Here is a 17,991-nt window from a genome sequence, read left to right as displayed (position 1 = left end):
CTGGTGCTATATGGCACCCCTAATGGTTCTATATAGCACCATTTGACAAAGGTGCTATATAGCACCTTTAAAGATAGGTGCTATATAGCACTGAAAAAGGTTCCCCTATGATTACGAGCCAAAGAACCATTTTTAGTGCTATATAGCACCATTTTTGTTTAGAGTGAAGATCTCACTCTCCTCCAAGTACGACGACAGCGCTGAATGAACGCTTGAACCGAGGGAACGGCAGCCGCACTCTCCTGAGAGGGAAACAGAGGTGGCTGGTAACCCAAGCAACATGAAAATGGAGACAGGCCAGTGGACGACGACGGCAACGAATTATGCGCGTATTCTGCCCAAGTCAATTGTTCGCACCAGGAGGAGGGGTTTCTAGCTGCCAAGCAGCGAAGCATCCGCCCAAGGTCCTGATTTGCGCGCTCGGCCTGACCATTAGTCTGTGGGTGAAACCCTGACGACAGACTGGCGGTAGCCCCAATCTGCCGACGGATTTCCCTCCAAAAGTTAGAAACAAACTGGGGCCCCCTATCCGAAACCACATCAGTAGGAAGTCCATGAATCCTAAAGACGTGGTCCACGACCGTACGTGCAGTCTCTTTAGCCGATGGAAGCTTGGGAAGAGGGACAAAATGAACTGCCCTAGAAAATCGGTCAACAACAGTCAGAATCACCGTATTGCCACAGGAGGGGGGAAGCCCCGTGACGAAATCCAGGGCAATATGGGACCCAGGGCGGGAGGGAATAGAGAGGGGACGAAGAAGACCCTTGGGAGGCGAATTACCAGACTTTTGCTGCGCACAGACAGAACATGACGCGACAAATCGATGTATCTCACGTTCCATGGCAGGCCACCAGAATCGCTGGCGGACAACTGCCAGCGTGCCCCCCACCCCTGGATGCGCAACAAATCTAGAGGCGTGACTCCAGCGAAGAACAGCTGGACGAACCGACTGTACGACAAAAAGTTTACCCTCAGGGCACCCCCGAGGAACGACGGTGTGCGCCAGTGCTCCTCTAACCAACCGTTCCACTCCCCACGTGACGGAACCAACCACGCATCCCTCCGGTAGGATGGTCTCCGTGGTGGCACCATCATCAGAGGAAGAGAACTGGCGAGAAAGAGCATCAGGTTTAACGTTCTTGGACACAGGTCTGTAAGAGATCGTAATACTAAAACGCCCGAAAAAAAGAGCCCAGCGAGCCTGTCTAGCATTTAGTCTCTTGGCAGAGCGGATATACTCTAAGTTACGATGGTCAGTCCAGACGATAAACGGAGTGGAGGCTCCTTCAAGCCAATGACGCCACTCCTCTAAGGCCAGCCGGATGGCAAGGAGCTCCCTATTACCCACGTCATAGTTGTGTTCAGCTGACGAGAGCCGGCGCGGAAAAAAAGCGCACGGGTGAACCTTATGATCGAGAGGGGAGCGCTGCGAAAGCACAGCTCCCACTCCGACTTCAGACGCGTCAACCTCGATGATAAATTGGCTCTCCGGATCAGGCGAAATTAGAATAGGCGCAGATGTAAACAGACTCTTAAGACGTTCGAAAGCGCACTGAGCATTCTCAGACCAGACAAAGGGGGACTTCGCAGACGTAAGAGCAGTCAGGGGAGCGGCAACCTGACTGAAATTACGTATGAAGCGGCGATAAAAGTTCGCAAGCCCCAGAAACCGCTGAAGAGCCGAGCGAGACTCAGGAACGGGCCAATCAGTGACTGCCTGAATCTTGGAGGGGTCCATGCTTATGCCCCTTGCCGACACGACCGAACCAAGGAAGGTAACCGACTGGACATGGAATGCGCATTTCTCCGCCTTTACATAGAGACGATTCTCCAATAAGCGCTGTAATACGCGACGAACGTGTTGGGTGTGTACCTGGAGATTCAGGGAGAAAATGAGGATGTCATCCAGGTACACAAAGACAAAGATGTTGAGCATGTCTCTTAACACATCCTTAACGAGCGCTTGAAAAACGGCTGGGGCGTTTACCAGCCCGAACGGTAGCACCCGGTATTCAAAGTGTCCTAACGGGGTATTAAACGCCATCTTCCACTCGTCCCCCTCCTTAATGCGCACCAAGTGGTATGCGTTACGGAGATCTAACTTCGTGAAAATCCTTGCCCCCTGCAGGATCTCGAAGGCCGATGACATCAGTGGTAACGGATACCGGTTCTTAATGGTGATGTCATTCAGCCCACGATAATCAATGCAGGGGCGCAGGGAACCGTCCTTCTTTTTCACGAAGAAAAATCCCGCACCGGCGGGGGAGGAGGAAGGGACAATGGTACCCGCCATGAGAGATTCGTCAAGATATTTCTCAAGTGCCTTGCGTTCAGGAGCAGACAAGGAATATAAACGCCCACGGGGAGGAGAGGTGCCAGGAAGAAGGTCGATACTACAATCATAAGGACGGTGCGGAGGGAGAGAAGCGGCCCGGGAACGACTAAACACCGCTCGCAGATCGTGGTACTCCTCCGGGACTCCAGATAAATCAATGGACTCCTCCTGAAAAACAGACACAGGTGAGACAGAGGAAACAGCAGAGACAAGACAATTTGTATGACAAGGCAAGCTCCATGACATAATAGAACTATCTGACCAGTTTATCTGGGGATTGTGCTGTGTTAACCACGGATGTCCTAGAACAATGGGGGCCATAGGAGAATGAAACACTAGAAAGGAAATGGTCTCTTGGTGGTTGCCAGATGTGGTGAGACTCACCAGGCGGTGGCTAAACGGATGTTAGACAGCGCCCGGCCGTCCAGGGCAAAAGCTGTGGGAGTCTCCTTTAATTCATGAAGGGGAAGGCCGTGTTTAACTGCCCACGTCTCATCAAGAAAATTTCCCTCCGCCCCCGAGTCAATGAGGGCAGAGCAGGTGACAGATGAGGTACCCCAGCGAAGAATGGTCGAAATCAAGGTGCGAGACTTGAAGGATGGGGATAGAGGAGTTGCGCTCGCCAATACTCCCCGATCTACTGGCGAGCTCTCTCTTTTGCCGGACATGTGGCAGCAAAATGCCCAGTGCCACCACAGTAAAGGCACAATCGCTCCCGGATGCGGCGTTGGCGTTCAGCGGAGGAGAGATGTATTCTGCCCAGCTGCATTGGCTCAGGGTCTGGGCGTGACTCCGGTGATGCCGAAGGCGTGGATGGGGATCCCCGGAAACCCATGACGTCAGCACGAGCGCGTCTGCTTGTCTAACCGAATGGCCAATTCCACCAACTCATCTAGGTTCGAGGGAAATTCACGAGCAAAAATCTCGTCCTTCAGGTCATCATTCAGGCCCTCCAAAAAGCGTGCAGTGAGAGCAGCCTCATTCCATTCACAGGTGGCAGACAAGGTCTTAAAGTCAATCGCATAATCGGCCGCGGAACGTCCTCCTTGGCGGAGAGCCGCTAGCTGGCGAGAAGCCTCGCGACCAAAGACAGAGCGATCAAACACCTTCAACATCTCTTCTTTAAATAAGGTGTACTGTTTGCAGCAGTTAGCTTCAGCCTCCCAGACCGCCGCTCCCCAATCCCTGGCTCGGCTCATGAGAAGAGACACCACAAACGCAACCTTGGCGCGGTCCGAAGCATACGTGACCGGCTGAAGGGAAAACACTACCTCACACTGGGTAAGAAATGCCCAGCACTCTGTAGGCTCGCCGGAATAACAAGGGGGGTTGTTGACGCGAGGCTCGGCTGCTTGTCGCGTCCCAGGAGACGAGGACTGGTCTTGACGCAGGAGGTGTAGTTGGCCGGTCAAATCCGTTACCTGGGCAGCGAGTGCATCCACGGCGTGCTTAGCGGCTGCCAATTCCTCGGCGTGTCTACCCAGCATAGCTCCCTGCAGCTCGACCACTGAGTGGATGGTCGTCTCGTTCGCTGGGTCCATAGTGGTCGGGTTATTCTGTCACAATGTAGAAAGGACCCAAAAGCGAATGCTGGTAATATAGTAATTTATTGAAACGGGAAAAGGGAAAATAAGGCTGACTGCCAGTTACCAGCCGTATAGGCGGATGCAGGTCAGGAGAGATAAACTAAAGAGTCCATATAAGGAGCTGGCGGGTAGCCTGGTAACGGGTACTGCTGGCCAGGGAGCGCACACAGGACGCGTCGGAACGCACACCTCACTCGGCTGATACGGCGGTGCTGAAGAGCAGACTGGGAAGCCACAGAACCCAGGGGAAAATCCTCTTAAACCACACACACACGGCGAAACAGGACTAGGCGAGCATAAGAGGACAAGACGTTAGTTGCCGACATGAAAGAACAAACAATAACCCGACAAAGAGGGGAGAAGAGCATGAGAGTTAAATAGCAAGGTGATCAGGACAAAGGAGGGACAGGTGTGAGATGCACAGAGCGCGGCCGCTAATTAATATAGCGAGCAGCTGAGAGAAAGCGTACAGAGAAGAGTAAAGCCAGAGAAATCAAACCAAACTCCTGACATCCACTCCTAACATAACACATCACTGAGGTGTAAAAATTTCCAACAAAAAATGCAAATGATGTCATACAAATCCATTCAAATTACACTCCAATTCTCAAAAAAAAAAAAAATGAAAATACGAATTGCCATTAGATTGTGTTGGTGTTTTGGCTCTAAGATGTATAGCAGATATGTTTGTCCAGAGAATATAAGGAAGGCACCCAGCAAGCAATTTTGCTCTTAAAATATGTCTAATATCTGTCCAAACATGGCCTGACATCTAGGCTTAAACGAGGTAAAATTTTGATTGTCAGTGAAAATGTAATAGATGTCTAACTATAGACCAAGAATAGACTAGTCAGAACATGAACATGTCAAAGAAATGATGGTATGATGGAATATCATACATTTCGAAAGTTATTTTGGAAAAAAACGACATTTCAGCGTAACCAAATTCAAGGTTATTTTGGCTAGAAGTGGGTTATTCACAGCCGGACTATATTGGGTCTATATGTAAACTGAGGCAGTGAAATGAAGTCTATTGCTTGCTGGGGAGTGCAACATTCAGAACAGGAAATAAATAACAGTAAAAACTAAAATATCATAAAAATGGAAGAAATAATGTTTAAATGATTCATTTTCTACAGAAACACTGTCCAACAGCAGTGGACAAAAGATCACAGTGAGGCTCTTTGGAGCTCATTGTGTTCCCATTGAGCTCCTGAAGTGCGGCGTGAATGTGTTACTAATGATTAAAATAGATGGTGATTTTTTTAACAACAATAATAACTGAAGAGCAGTTAGTTATAAATGAAAGAGCAATTCCATCTCAACGGATGACATTTGCAGTGAAAATGCAACTTGAGAAAGAAATGACTGTGGAACCATTCTTATTTATTTAACACTTGCCTTATGGCACTGATAAAAATGGGCATGGACTTCTGAGAGAAGTTTGTGAATTGAAATGCAGTTTAGAAGAAGTAATAGAAGGCTTAGCACTCAAAAAAAAAAAAAAAAAAAAAAAAAAAGAAGATTATTCCCCTAATAATGAGAAAAAACAACATTCTCTCCCAAAGTAACATATCTGAAAGCAGCACTTAAAAGACAATGGGAGACCATCTACAGTAAAACTCTTTGAAACGAGGAGACTTTGATGTCCGAGACATTGGTATGATAGCCATTAAAGCAGCACTGTTAATCTTATTTATACTAAAATCATGATAACTGCTCGATTATTAAACTGCAGATTATAGTTGGCTTCCATTGCTTCTATAAGAGAGAAGGAGCTGTAAAGTTAGAGGTTGAACATAAATAATTATTCACATTCCCTCCAATGTGGTTATAAATGCAGTGGGCTTTAGTAATGTCACAGATGTGACTACAGAGCTAGTCAGAGATCTTTCTGAATCATCACAGACAGCTACAGTTTTTTTTTTCTATTTTGGAGGCCCCAAGTAAAGTTTGGCTTTTAGATGTCTGTGCACATGTCGACTCATACATTCATACTTAAATAGTAGTTCTTACAAAAATATCTAATTGTATATTGTAGCTACTTTTATTGTTATTGTACAATTCAAAATTTTAATGGGGGGGGGGGGGGGGGAGATCATGGTCATGAATAAAATCAACTCTCCCCACGAGCATATGTAGCCTATTTATTTATTTATTTAAAGTTGCCAGCCACTACCAATGTTTATATATATATATATATATATATATATATATATATATATATATATATATATATATATATATATATATGTGTGTGTGTGTGTGTGTGTGTGTGTGTGTGTGTGTGTGTGTGTGTGATCAAAACACATGGAGTAGATCGAGTCCATCAACACCCCCAAAGCTTCACAGTCTTGTCCAGCGGTGCGTTTCCCATAAACCAATAGTTAGCAAATTAGTTGGTTGGCAATGGGAAATTGCATTGCAGCCAACAAAGTTGCTAACTTAGTTAGCAACTATGGTTTTGGGAAACGCACCACTGGTTGACATTTCTGCCAGAAAGACTCGGGAGAATAAATACTGTGACAATAATCCATTTATTAACAATCCAGCAAGCAATAAAGTACTTTGGCATAGGCCCCGTCCGTAGCTCGCAATCAGAGGGTATGGACTCTGCATATCCTGCCTGAAGACGAAGGCAGAGGCCCAGCTGACCCCCCTGTGAGGTATGGATGGGACCATCCTGGTGGTGGTGGTGGGGTGGAGTAGGGAAGGATTTGACTTGGAGGTGGTGGGGAGGATGGCGGTGAATTGGGGCGTCAGCATCTGCGAACTCAAACATGAGTAAGTACCGATCTTTTATACCCAAGTATTAGAATGTGATTGGATAGATAGAAGTTGAAGTGACGTAACAATTAAGTCTTCCTGGCAGAACTTATGCTAAAGCTTTCATTTCATTAAATAATATTAAGCCGTTTTGATTATAATGTGAGAATGTTATTGCCATACCAATCAAGGCTGATAAGAACCATTTGTATCTCCTTAAAACATTATATTGATGACAAAATAAAATATATTAAAAAATGCAGGAAAACAGGGAAAATACATTAAAGATAATAAGCAAATATGACTAAAATGTCCAGGTGGAAACTGTCAAAGCATTCAAGACATGAGCTGATGACTATTTATATGAAAAACACATGCATATTTTTAATGTCAACAGTAAGAATACAACAATTTAAATGCAAAAAGTACCCAATATAAGAGTTCAGAATAAGCAGCGTAATTTCACATGTTAATGCACACACCACAGCTAAAATGTCATTCATTCATACATGTACGATATTGCGCAAAAACTACAGTACATCTTTCAGGAAGTACATATTGTAGAACATAACGTACTTTGCACAGTCTAAATGTATCAATTGTTTATTCAAACATCTGTCGGAATTTGTCAGAGATGGGTAAAGTGCAGTCTAGATGGTTTAAAAGTTGCAGATGTCCTGTCCTGATCAGGTCAGTGTGGACATTCAAATATGCTCTCATGTCTCAGTCTTCGAGTCACAGGAGTAATCCACATTTTGAGGGTTGTATCACTTTCCCACTCTTTACTGTAGATATCACTATGCCACATTGGCATAGCAATCACTTGAATATAGCTACAGCTACAAGTTATCGCGAGAACGTCTCAGTCATGAATGATCATGTCTGCCTGCTGATTAGCTAAAAGTGCGTGCTTGTTGGCAATGTCACCCCCGGCTAACTCTGTGTGTGTCATGATGACTGGTTTTATAGCCTGACAAGCCAGACCCACATCAAGATGTTTGGTCTGGAAACTCACCATTGACAGGGCTCAATCCAAGAGGCTTTCAAACTCCCTCTGCACGGCATGCACACAATTGGATAGTGCTACAACCAACCAGAGCAACGAAGGTGAAGCAGAGCTAGTTGATAGATTAAACTTTTGCTGTATCCGGTCTGCAAAATTCAGAACACATCTTCCCTTTTTAAGAATGACTTCAGTGCCGTTCTTTGTTCTTTTCTCAGAGAAAAGCTTAACTCCAAGTCTTGCAGAGTCGCCGTCAAAGCTAATTAAAAAGACCGCCGTTTCCAAGCTTCTGTGTTTACTAGTAGCACGCAATTCAAGCACAACTCGGCCGTCATTATGTTAAGCCCAGCCCACCGACTCTATACACGATGTGATTGGCCCAAACAGAGTTTGGCTTTTACACCTCAGAAGTGTATTGAGAGTTGCCAGACGACACTCGCGGCAGATTCGATTTGCTGCAGCTAGGGTGCGTCTAGATTTCTAGGCTACTGGTTTTATGGAGTACGTGTACATTTGAGTTTTGTTTATTAACCAATTAGACTATAAAAATTAGACTTTTGAAAACTTTTGTTGAACAGACCAATATGTCCACCTGCCGAAACTAATTTTTACCCGCACAGTCAAACCACCCAATTAGGTTGGAACCCGCCCAGTCTGACAACACTGGATTCAGTACTCTTTCAGAAAATGCGTAATAGCACCCCCTTACCATATAACAGTGAAAACACGGAAACACAGACAATTCAATGTTTTGCAGGAAAGCGTTTTCTCACAAATATTTAAAATTTCAACACTATCTCACGACCAATTCATACATATATTTTTTTACGAGGTGACTAATTTGTATGATTTGTCTAAATCTCACTGTATGCAATAAGAAATAGCATGAATTGTAAATTAATATATAGGCCTACTGTATTCACAAATAGTATTGGTTGATAGTGTAATGTAAATGTTGCATATGCCTCTAACTTGAAAAAATATGCAAGAAATTGCAACTGGAATATAAATTTCAACACGATCTCATGGTAATGCGTATCAATGGTACGAGTATGAAATCTCGTAGAATGGATATGCCAAAATGAGTTTTGGCGTGCAAATGCTACGCAGTTTTTTGCGTGCATATGATACACACTTTATGGCGTGCATATGACACATTCTTAAGATAAGGGTAATATTAGGGTGGGGAGGTGGGGGGTTCGTACGTATAATACGGCATAAAGTGCGTATCATGTGCATGCGAAATTACATTATGTACCATATGCACATAAATAATGCAATGACTTTTGGGCGTATACATTCCACGAGATTGCACACTCGTACTATTTATATGCATTTTCGTGAGATCAGGCTCATAAATTCACATTAAAAAAACACACACACACACAAAAAAAACACTGAACATGCCACTGATGTACACAAACAATCTAACCAGGGGTGCATTTACTGTATAATGATGTAACTCACTGCTTAACCACTACAGTATGATGCATCATTGGAAAAAAATTGTCAGGATTGTTTCCCGAAAGCATTGTAACATATCTGCACCTCAGTCTTTTGAACCATATTTGTTCAACAACTATTAATGTCAGTGTGGCAAGCAGTTGAGGCCGAGGAACAATGAGAACGGGGTGAGGCCAGTGGCGTGAGTCATAATGAACTGGTCTCGTGTTTCACGGAGGAGCTCAGAAAAATAAAAGGAAAAGCAATGACAGTGAAGAATGAGAGAGGACAAGGCCTGGACTTTGATTGGTTTGGTTTATGTTTGGTCATCCATGTGGAAGCTGCCATTTTTACATACAGTTTGCATTTATTTGTTTATTAAAGTTTATTGAACGCTCAGCCGGTTCCCGCCTCCTTCTTCCCATAACAACATACCTTGCTACGGTTAGATTATTATAGTTCTGTCATGACAACTCTCAGGAGATTGCTATGGTAATAGAGATTGTCCTGTTAAGGGATATGTTAATGTATGTGGTATTGGCAGAATAGATATTCTACGCTGCTGCTTTAGAGGAAGTACCAAGACTTGCCACTGCCAATACATTCACAGACATTGCTGTGAGCAAGTAAGACATGCTGCTGCTATACAGTATAGCATACATGAATTACCCATAGCAGATCTATACAAGTGGAGCTGGGGAGTGTGGAGGGTTTCTGAAAGCATGCTGCACTGCTAAGGCAATGCTAAGTAATTGAAGGTTGAGCATGCAAGTTCATTGGCTACTTATACAGCAACAACCAATCAGCAATGGCCTGATGTGGTTTCAAAAAGGTTGAGTTAAGGACATATTAGCCGATTTGATTTTGTCCGGCAACTCAGTCATTTCTAATGCTTCTGTTACACTTTTGAGGGAACCAATCACAGACTGGTTTATACACCTGGCACACTGTCTGCGGTTTTAACACACTATGATGGATAGAGAAGCGATGGGTCGTTGCCTGTTGATCACGCGTCCTGTGGTCTGATTGGTTGAAGGACTATCCAATTGTGTACAGAGTTATTCGAATAATGCAAGTTGATCATGCCTTTTGTGCAGTAGAAAATACAGAGCAGACTCCCCAGACCAATGTTCAATTTTAAATTGAACTTGGCCTGGTGATAGCCAGAAAAATATTAGCCTGCACCATCTAGAATTTAATGAATGAACTTTGTATTTATTCAATAATCATGTATATATATATATATAATCAAATGAAAGATGAGAATTTACTGCATGTTTGCTTGCTAATTGTGGTCAAGAGCGTGATCTATTCAATTAAATTCCACATGTCATAAAGACAAAACTGTTTTTAACCACAGCTGTTCTGTTTGCAAACTTTCATTAGAACTTTGGTTTCAGGAAATGCCAAAAATGTTGAACAATGTTGATAAGGACGAATCTTGCGACCACAGTTAGCTGAAACTGTTGACTGGATGTTAGTCTGTGAACATCTTTCCCTCAACATGAAAAACTCTCCTTCTTTTGCGCTCGAGCTTTGTCCTCATAATTGCCGGACAATCAAAGAGAGAGGGAATAATTTTCCAGCCCTCTGTCTTGACTTGGCTCATTAGCGGTGCTGAACTGAAACATCACAATATGCATCAAAGCTCTGACACTGCACTGTTTCTCGGTTACTGTTTCTGCAGTGCAGTGAGTCTTGAGTCACATTTCCACAGTAAATGACCAACCTAGAACATTTTAATGTGGGCAGAGGAGCAAAATACAAGAGCACTCACAATCACCCATTTTCTCTTCTGTTACATCACTTGACAAAAGTTCTTTGAAGCATTTCAGTGTGCAGCATTCAAAAACGGACTTTGTAGTGGATTCTGGTATTGCTGATCTGGTGCATTACGAGATCTGATGCAATCCTTTCAGGTGAATGCAGCTTGTGGTATTCATGAAGTACAGTACTGTAGGGTCTTTCCATTTTAAGTGTGAATGGATTTAGTTGTTTACCTTGAATAGTTGTCTCTAGATTCTTCGATTACTTACAACTGCAAGGCAAATTAAACCCCAGACAACATGCTGGGCTACCGTATCGATTTGCTTACTCAGCCCCTGTTCGAGGGGCAAAATGAACACAGCAAAGCCTGGAGGAAAAAATGAAGTATTAAAAAGTAATGCCTTGAAATAGAATCATCCTTGTGGAATACAACGGATTTCGATCAAATTCTGCACGTCGCCTGTCGCACATGAAATCACCGGGCGACTCCTGACCTCTGATGTGTTGAGGTGAGAGGACTGCCATCCTGCAAAATGTGTTGTGTAATTTTACACATAATCCTGTTATAATCCACATAATACAAACCAATTGCATCATGAACAGTGCTTCTGGGTATATTGAGTAACAGGGCCGTGCAGAAGGTCAGCTATTGTCATTACATGTTAGGGTAAATATCAAGAGTCTGCACTACATGGAATTAATGACAAAATATTTAGAAAGTATTAGTAAAGCGGTCGCCTTAGGCTGCTCGTCGGTCAGCATTCAGACATGGTGTTTAATCATGCCTCATGGCAATATGAGTCAGTCACCCACACCACTGCTAATGTATGAACAGTTTATTATAATGCAGTTGAATACTAACTAAAATATAGGGGAGACCAGAGCTACACTTTTTACTCCAATTAATATTTTTCAGAGTAGGTTTTAAAAGAATTTCTGTGTAAACACATACCATAAAGTCTTAATTTCCACTGTTATTGTTTAGGGGAAAGAAAGAGAGAGAAAAAAGATACGGTGGTGGCTTCCCTGTGTGACATGGGTCTCTATTTAGTTATGTATTGCAAATATTCAGAAAGTGGCTCTTGCCTGAGAATGGCCCACTGGAGAGCGGATGCCATCACTTTGGCTTACCAAGCACAAGGTGTGTCCTGTCCACTCGGGGTGCGAGCACACTCTACTAGAAGTGTTGCATCCCTTCTGGGCACTGGCACATGGTGCCTCGCTGTCAGATATAAGTAGAGCTGGACACCCAACATGTTCGCTATACTGTAGCCTGCATGTAGAGCCAGGTTCCTCCTGTGTTCTCACCTCAAATGGGTAGAAACACTGAGAGGCCCAGTCTCTTGTTGGCTTATCCGCCCTGAATTGTGGGTGCCTATATTTTCCAGAAGCAAACTCTGTCGAGTCCTCCATCACCCTTGGTGTCAGACGTGGTGGAGCTCCTAAACAGAAGCCAAGGAAGAGCCACCTCCTTCAGTGACTCTTTTTGATTTTGGGCTATGGCTCAGCAGTTATACCCCACATAACTCCTTCGGGATAAGGGATGGGTATCGTTAAGGTTTTAACGGTATTACTACTCTTAACGATACTGCTTGTCGGTCCGGTACTTTAACGGTATTCTTATCGGTACTTTTTGAGATTTACTATATATACCCCCCCCCCCCCCCCCCCCCTCAACACACACACACAATTAACAAAGATACACATTATATAGGCGTACACAGTGCTTTAATTACAGGAAGAATTCTAGTAATCAAATGTAAAATAACACTGCATAGTTTATCATAGATAGGATAAATTAATGCTTATTAAAGCTGAAGTTATTCATTCAAGAGCTGTGAGGGATTTTCTCTTTGCATTTGGTTGTTTAATTCGCAATAATTCATCAGCATGTTTATTTACACCGCTGCCTCTTTAAGACAGATGTGCAGATCTATAGGCGACTGATAATAGGCAGATGCACTACATTTTCTCTCAACTATCCATAATAACAACGTCCATTTTAGACACAAACTGTGTTTAAGAGACTCTCCAAGCCGGTCATTTTGACACAGATGTTGTGTACATTTGATCGTTTAGACGCGAGTGTGAAACCGAAAGTGTAATTTGCTCGTCTAGTTGCGGCTGTTTCGGAGCACGCGCCGACTTGGGAACAATCTCTTGCGCACATTTTTGTGCTTTTAATCGCTCTTTTTATTATTAAACGCATCCCACAATTTACCAGCAGTAGCTAGACTGTATTTTCTAGCTATGTTTGAATGTTTAGTTCTGTCCTCCGTCATCACTCAGGGCTGTCGTTTTGCTCTCTCTCTCTCTCTCTCTCTCTCTCTCTCTCTCTCTCTCTCTCTCTCTCTCTCTCTCTCTCTCTCTCTCTCTCTCTCTCTCTCTCTCGTCACGTGTATTTTCAAAAGTACCGACAACAGAACCGATAACGGCCGAGCTTATCGATACAATGGTCTTTCAAAATTCAGCCCCGGGGCCCGTTTAATACCGGGTTTCGGTACCCATCCCTATTCGGGATACAATCTTGGTTCCACAGTATTCCTTCCTACTAGAAGGCACGCTTTCCCAGTGCTAAGTCATTGAGGGGGGTCATGCAAAACAGCAATGATGGACTTTTCTGTGTGAGCCCCATCTCATCAGGTAAGACAGCTCAGTAGGCTCTAGAAGGGGGCAGAGGCCAAGGTGCTTCCGACATGGTGTCGAGAGTGACCAACTGTATGGTAATGTCTCGGTTACGTATGTAACCCTCGTTCTCTGAAGGAGGGAACAGAGATGCCACGTCCCGTCACCATGTCCTCTGCTCCCCTCTGGGTTGCCAGCAGAGGATGTGAGCGAAATGGAGCGGTGTGACACTCAATATTCCGCTCTATGCCAGCGCGCTTCACATAATCGTTCACCGCCAAAGCTCGCGCTCCACTCATGAACTGCTCATGCTCACTGGTAAAACAATGCTCACTTAAATCTCACTCCTACATGAAATTTGATTCCCTGTATTGCACTATACTCCATATTTATGTTTAAATATATATATATTTTTTTATATAATTTAATCTGCTGATTATAAAAAGTGAACAGCATAGGACACATCATACGATGACGATATATTGGAAGATATGATGGATCAGAAATATTTTTACCACTTCTTTACGTTTTGTTTTGTAGAAAGCCTTTCCTTGAAGTGAATTTTGTCTTGTATAAATTGTATCTTAATTTTGATGTTTCAACAACCAATTGTCTAGATTTAATAAATAATATGCAAATATGACACAATATAATCATGGCGCCAATCATAGACTAGAGTTCATCTAATAAATGAAGCGTAACTCAAGAAATATGTCTATAGAAAGTTTTAAATGTATACTATTTAATGAAACAATTCAAAACGAAAATAAATATCTATATTGGCTATATTAAATATCTATAATAATATTTCTCTCTGGGTGCGTCCACTACCGCAGAGATGGCGAGTCAGCATAATCAACTTCATCTTTGCAGATGGTAATGACAAAGAAAAAACCTAGTTTATTAATAAACAATTAATGTCTCCTTGCTATTTTGACACTTTTATAATTATTACTTTTGCTGTTTTTGTGGCAAGATTTATGCGTGCGCTCGAGTGTGGAATAGGCTATTGTATTACGTAAACACTCATTTAGAATTATTATTACATTAGCCTAATATAAATTTGTACTTAGTCGTCAACTAATGGCTTAAATTAACAAGTCCAGTAAAAAAAAACTTTAATCAGGGGCAGCTCGACTAATTTAAGAGCAGCATATCACAAAAGGAATTCTGGGTTGAGCTAATGGCGGTGAGCAGAATGTGCGAGCGAGCAAAGCGGGTTCTTCAGAAAGGCGTTCTCCGCTCTGGAGAAAATATTACCGCTCCGCTCACATGAATTGGGTGCCAGTTCACCTACTCAACTCCTCAGCGAAAAACTGATTTGATGCAAGCACCTGTGGCTCATTTATACCCGCGTTGCGTGGCAAGAGCAGCTGGTGCAATCATTCCATGCTAATGGGCATTGGCTTGTTTAGTTACACCCAAAGTGGATTGGCTCTCGCTAGCAAGATTCCTATTCGTTGGTCTCCCGACATGCGTTTCTGTTCCCTCCTTCTGAAACGAGGGTTACATACGTACCTGAGATGTGATACAGTAGGCTATAATTTATTCATAAAGAAGTTAGACAATAGCAATAAATACATTTTCAGATTTTTCTGTATTGTCTTGCCATTTAAAGGGTTAGAATGGCTTTAAGAATTGTGTAGAATGCTTTTTAGAATTTTAGAACTTTAGAAATGTAGAACTTTTTCTGAATGGCACACAGATATTTATTATTGAAAAAAGAGGATTTCCTGTCCTTAAAAAGCTGATATGCAGTCTTTTTTTTTTTTTTTTTTTTTTTTGCCATGTACAATGGTTGAAAATAATATTCAGTGAGTTTATAAACTTAATTCATATAATCATGTATGTTAAGGATGCATTTGAAATGAAGTCCGACATAGAGAGTTTTAATCTATTATGAAACGGTAATCTCTCATTGTGTGAATTGAATTAAATCACAGCCCATATGCTGCATTGCTTAGTATTCAACACACACACAGCCATATTCTTCTTCATATCAGTGCTGACCACATTGTAGAACGGCCGCTGACTTTCCCAAGGGACGGGTCTATCTGAAGATAACAACTTCATGTAAATGCAGTTATGTCAAAATAGAGGTCAACATGTAACACGAGAATGATTTACAACTCAATGTCACTAGAGGGAATAGTCATCTGAAATTCTCAATGCAATAGTTCTTGGACAGACTTGCAGCCTGCTCTAACATTACTGCGTGATAAAGACTTTTTTTTTTCCTTTTTAGATTTACAGTAAGTTATGGTTACCAAAAAGATGAGGACAACCTGTTTGATGACCATCATTATTGTGTCTTTGCCCCAGGGTGTTTCTAAAACAAGTTTGGCTTCTGCATGCTGGATAATTATTGGAAATAGTAGTTTTCTCTTCAGGTTCATAATGTTTTGCACTGGAATACTGCCAAGTCCCAGTTCTTTAATTATAGTTCCATGGGTTGTTATTAACCTTCGACAGGGCAAGCATCACTGCCGCAGCATGTGCGTGACTGAAAATGAACATTTTACTATTAACATCTCACATATTCCTTATAGATACATAAGGGGTTTCTTACATTCATCAATCTTTATTCTAGGCTCTTTTAGCATGTGCTTTTCTATGATTCAGCAGCTGTTAAAACATATGGAATCTGATGTGATTTTATCACACAATCATGCACTTCACAGAACATGGCCATTCATTTCAGCAGTGAATAGTCTTTGGAGGCAACTAGAAAAGAAATGAAAAAGCATGCTGAGCCTGAAATATATTACTTGATTACTTTAGAATATTCAGAATATGCTTTTTATTAATGTGATTAAGAGACCACCCCCCTAGAGCAGGCTGAGGTTATGCCCAAGTGAGGGGCCAACCTTTTTTTAGTCTCTTACTTTGGTCCTGTGTTTTTTCAGTGGCAGGTACTGTAGAATAGTGTCTACTGTACTGTAGAGGTACTGTTCTGAAGACGGAATATCCAAGGTAACGTCTTGTGGGGTTTGACAAGAGGTTTTAAACAATATCAGGATAAATCCTTATCCTCTTGTTATGAAACAAACTACATTTACATTTATGCATTTAGCAGACGCTTCAGGAGTACAGGAAGCGATCCGTCAAGAAGAGGCAAAGAAACGCAAAAAGTGCACTAAATACCAAGATTTGTATATGACTCAGAGTAGCAAAAAACAGAAAAAGGGAAGAAGAAAAGACAGATAGACGAGGAGGAGTTTTTTTAATTTATTTTTTTAATGATAAGATAAAGTGCTCATGGAAGAGATGAGTTTTTACCAAGCGGCAACCTCCCGCAATCTCTCTTGAAGCCAATATGGAAGTAATGTAAACTGCAGTTCCTCAACTGGCCACTAGAGGCAGGCTCCAGAAGGGAGCAGAATCTTATTGAGCCCCATGTTAAAATGGCCAACTTTACAGCAGAAAAAAAAAAAAACATTTTTACAACCTGGTACAAATTGTGGTTTTTGCCTATACAGCTAATTTTGACCTTTATTGACAACTGTGAGGGGGTGAATTTTTTATAACTCATTCATTTACGTTATATAAAGCCTTAAAGTTCTGCATAATTAAGGGTGTGGTTACAGGTGGATAGCCATTTATCCGCCGTCTATAGTCATTGCATCACCTAAGCTCTGCCCACATCCCGCCTTTTTGCCCATTTTCTGTTATCCGGGAGTGACACGCGATGACTCGCTCACAAGATGGCAACGCCCAGCTCGCCCCTACATTAAGCTTCAGAACGGCTTATCGGAATCCTATGGGTGACGTCACGGACCCTACGTCCATATTTTTTTTTACAGTCTATGGTTTTTACCTGTCTTTTGAATGAAGTGAGTGATTCTGTTGTGCGTATGCAGAAGATCTTTCCACCAACCAGGAACAATGAAAGAAAAAGTTCTGGAGAGGGATTTTATGCCTCTCGGTGATGGTACCACAAGCCTTCGCTCGTTAGCTGAGCAAAGGCTTCTGGTGGGGGTGTAGACTTGTAGGAGTGAGTCCAAGTATGCAGGTGCTGAGCATGTGGAAGATCCATAAGCAAGAGTCAGAGCTTTGAATTTGATCCGGGCAGCGAGTGGTAGCCAATACAGAGAGATGAAAAGAGGTGTGACATAAACCATTTTGGGCTCATTGAATACAAGACGTGCCGCAGCGTTCTATGAAATTATGAAACACAGTGCTCATGGGATTCTCTGTGTGATTAAGATCCGTGGATTTGCCTGGCCACGGTCTCAAAATTTAAATGATCTTCAAGCTACTTCATTATCACCCTTAACTTGTGACAGGGTGCTCCATCATGGTGGAAAATGCACAGATCATCACCAAATTGCTCCTGAAATGTTGGAAGAAGTTGCTCTTTTAGGACATTTTGATACCATTCTATATTCCCGGCAGTGTTTTTGGACAAACTTGTGAGAGAGCCACTCCCTATGAAAAGCAACCCCTCACATGGACGATCTTCGGA

The 17,991-nt window shown here is 42.6% G+C and overlaps 1 long non-coding RNA gene across 1 annotated transcript in view; it reads left to right on the top strand.

Annotated features, from left to right (window-relative positions):
- The window catches only part of LOC137090319 (uncharacterized), a 46,521-nt gene that overhangs the window by 13,490 nt on the left and 15,040 nt on the right, over positions 1–17,991 (top strand). The window lies entirely within an intron of this gene.

This window comes from Pseudorasbora parva, chromosome 9 (assembly GCF_024679245.1).
Source record: "Pseudorasbora parva isolate DD20220531a chromosome 9, ASM2467924v1, whole genome shotgun sequence".
NCBI lineage: Eukaryota > Metazoa > Chordata > Actinopteri > Cypriniformes > Gobionidae > Pseudorasbora > Pseudorasbora parva.
The sequence above is the reverse complement of the archived record's forward strand: the minus strand, read 5'-3'. Positions and strand labels throughout refer to the sequence as shown.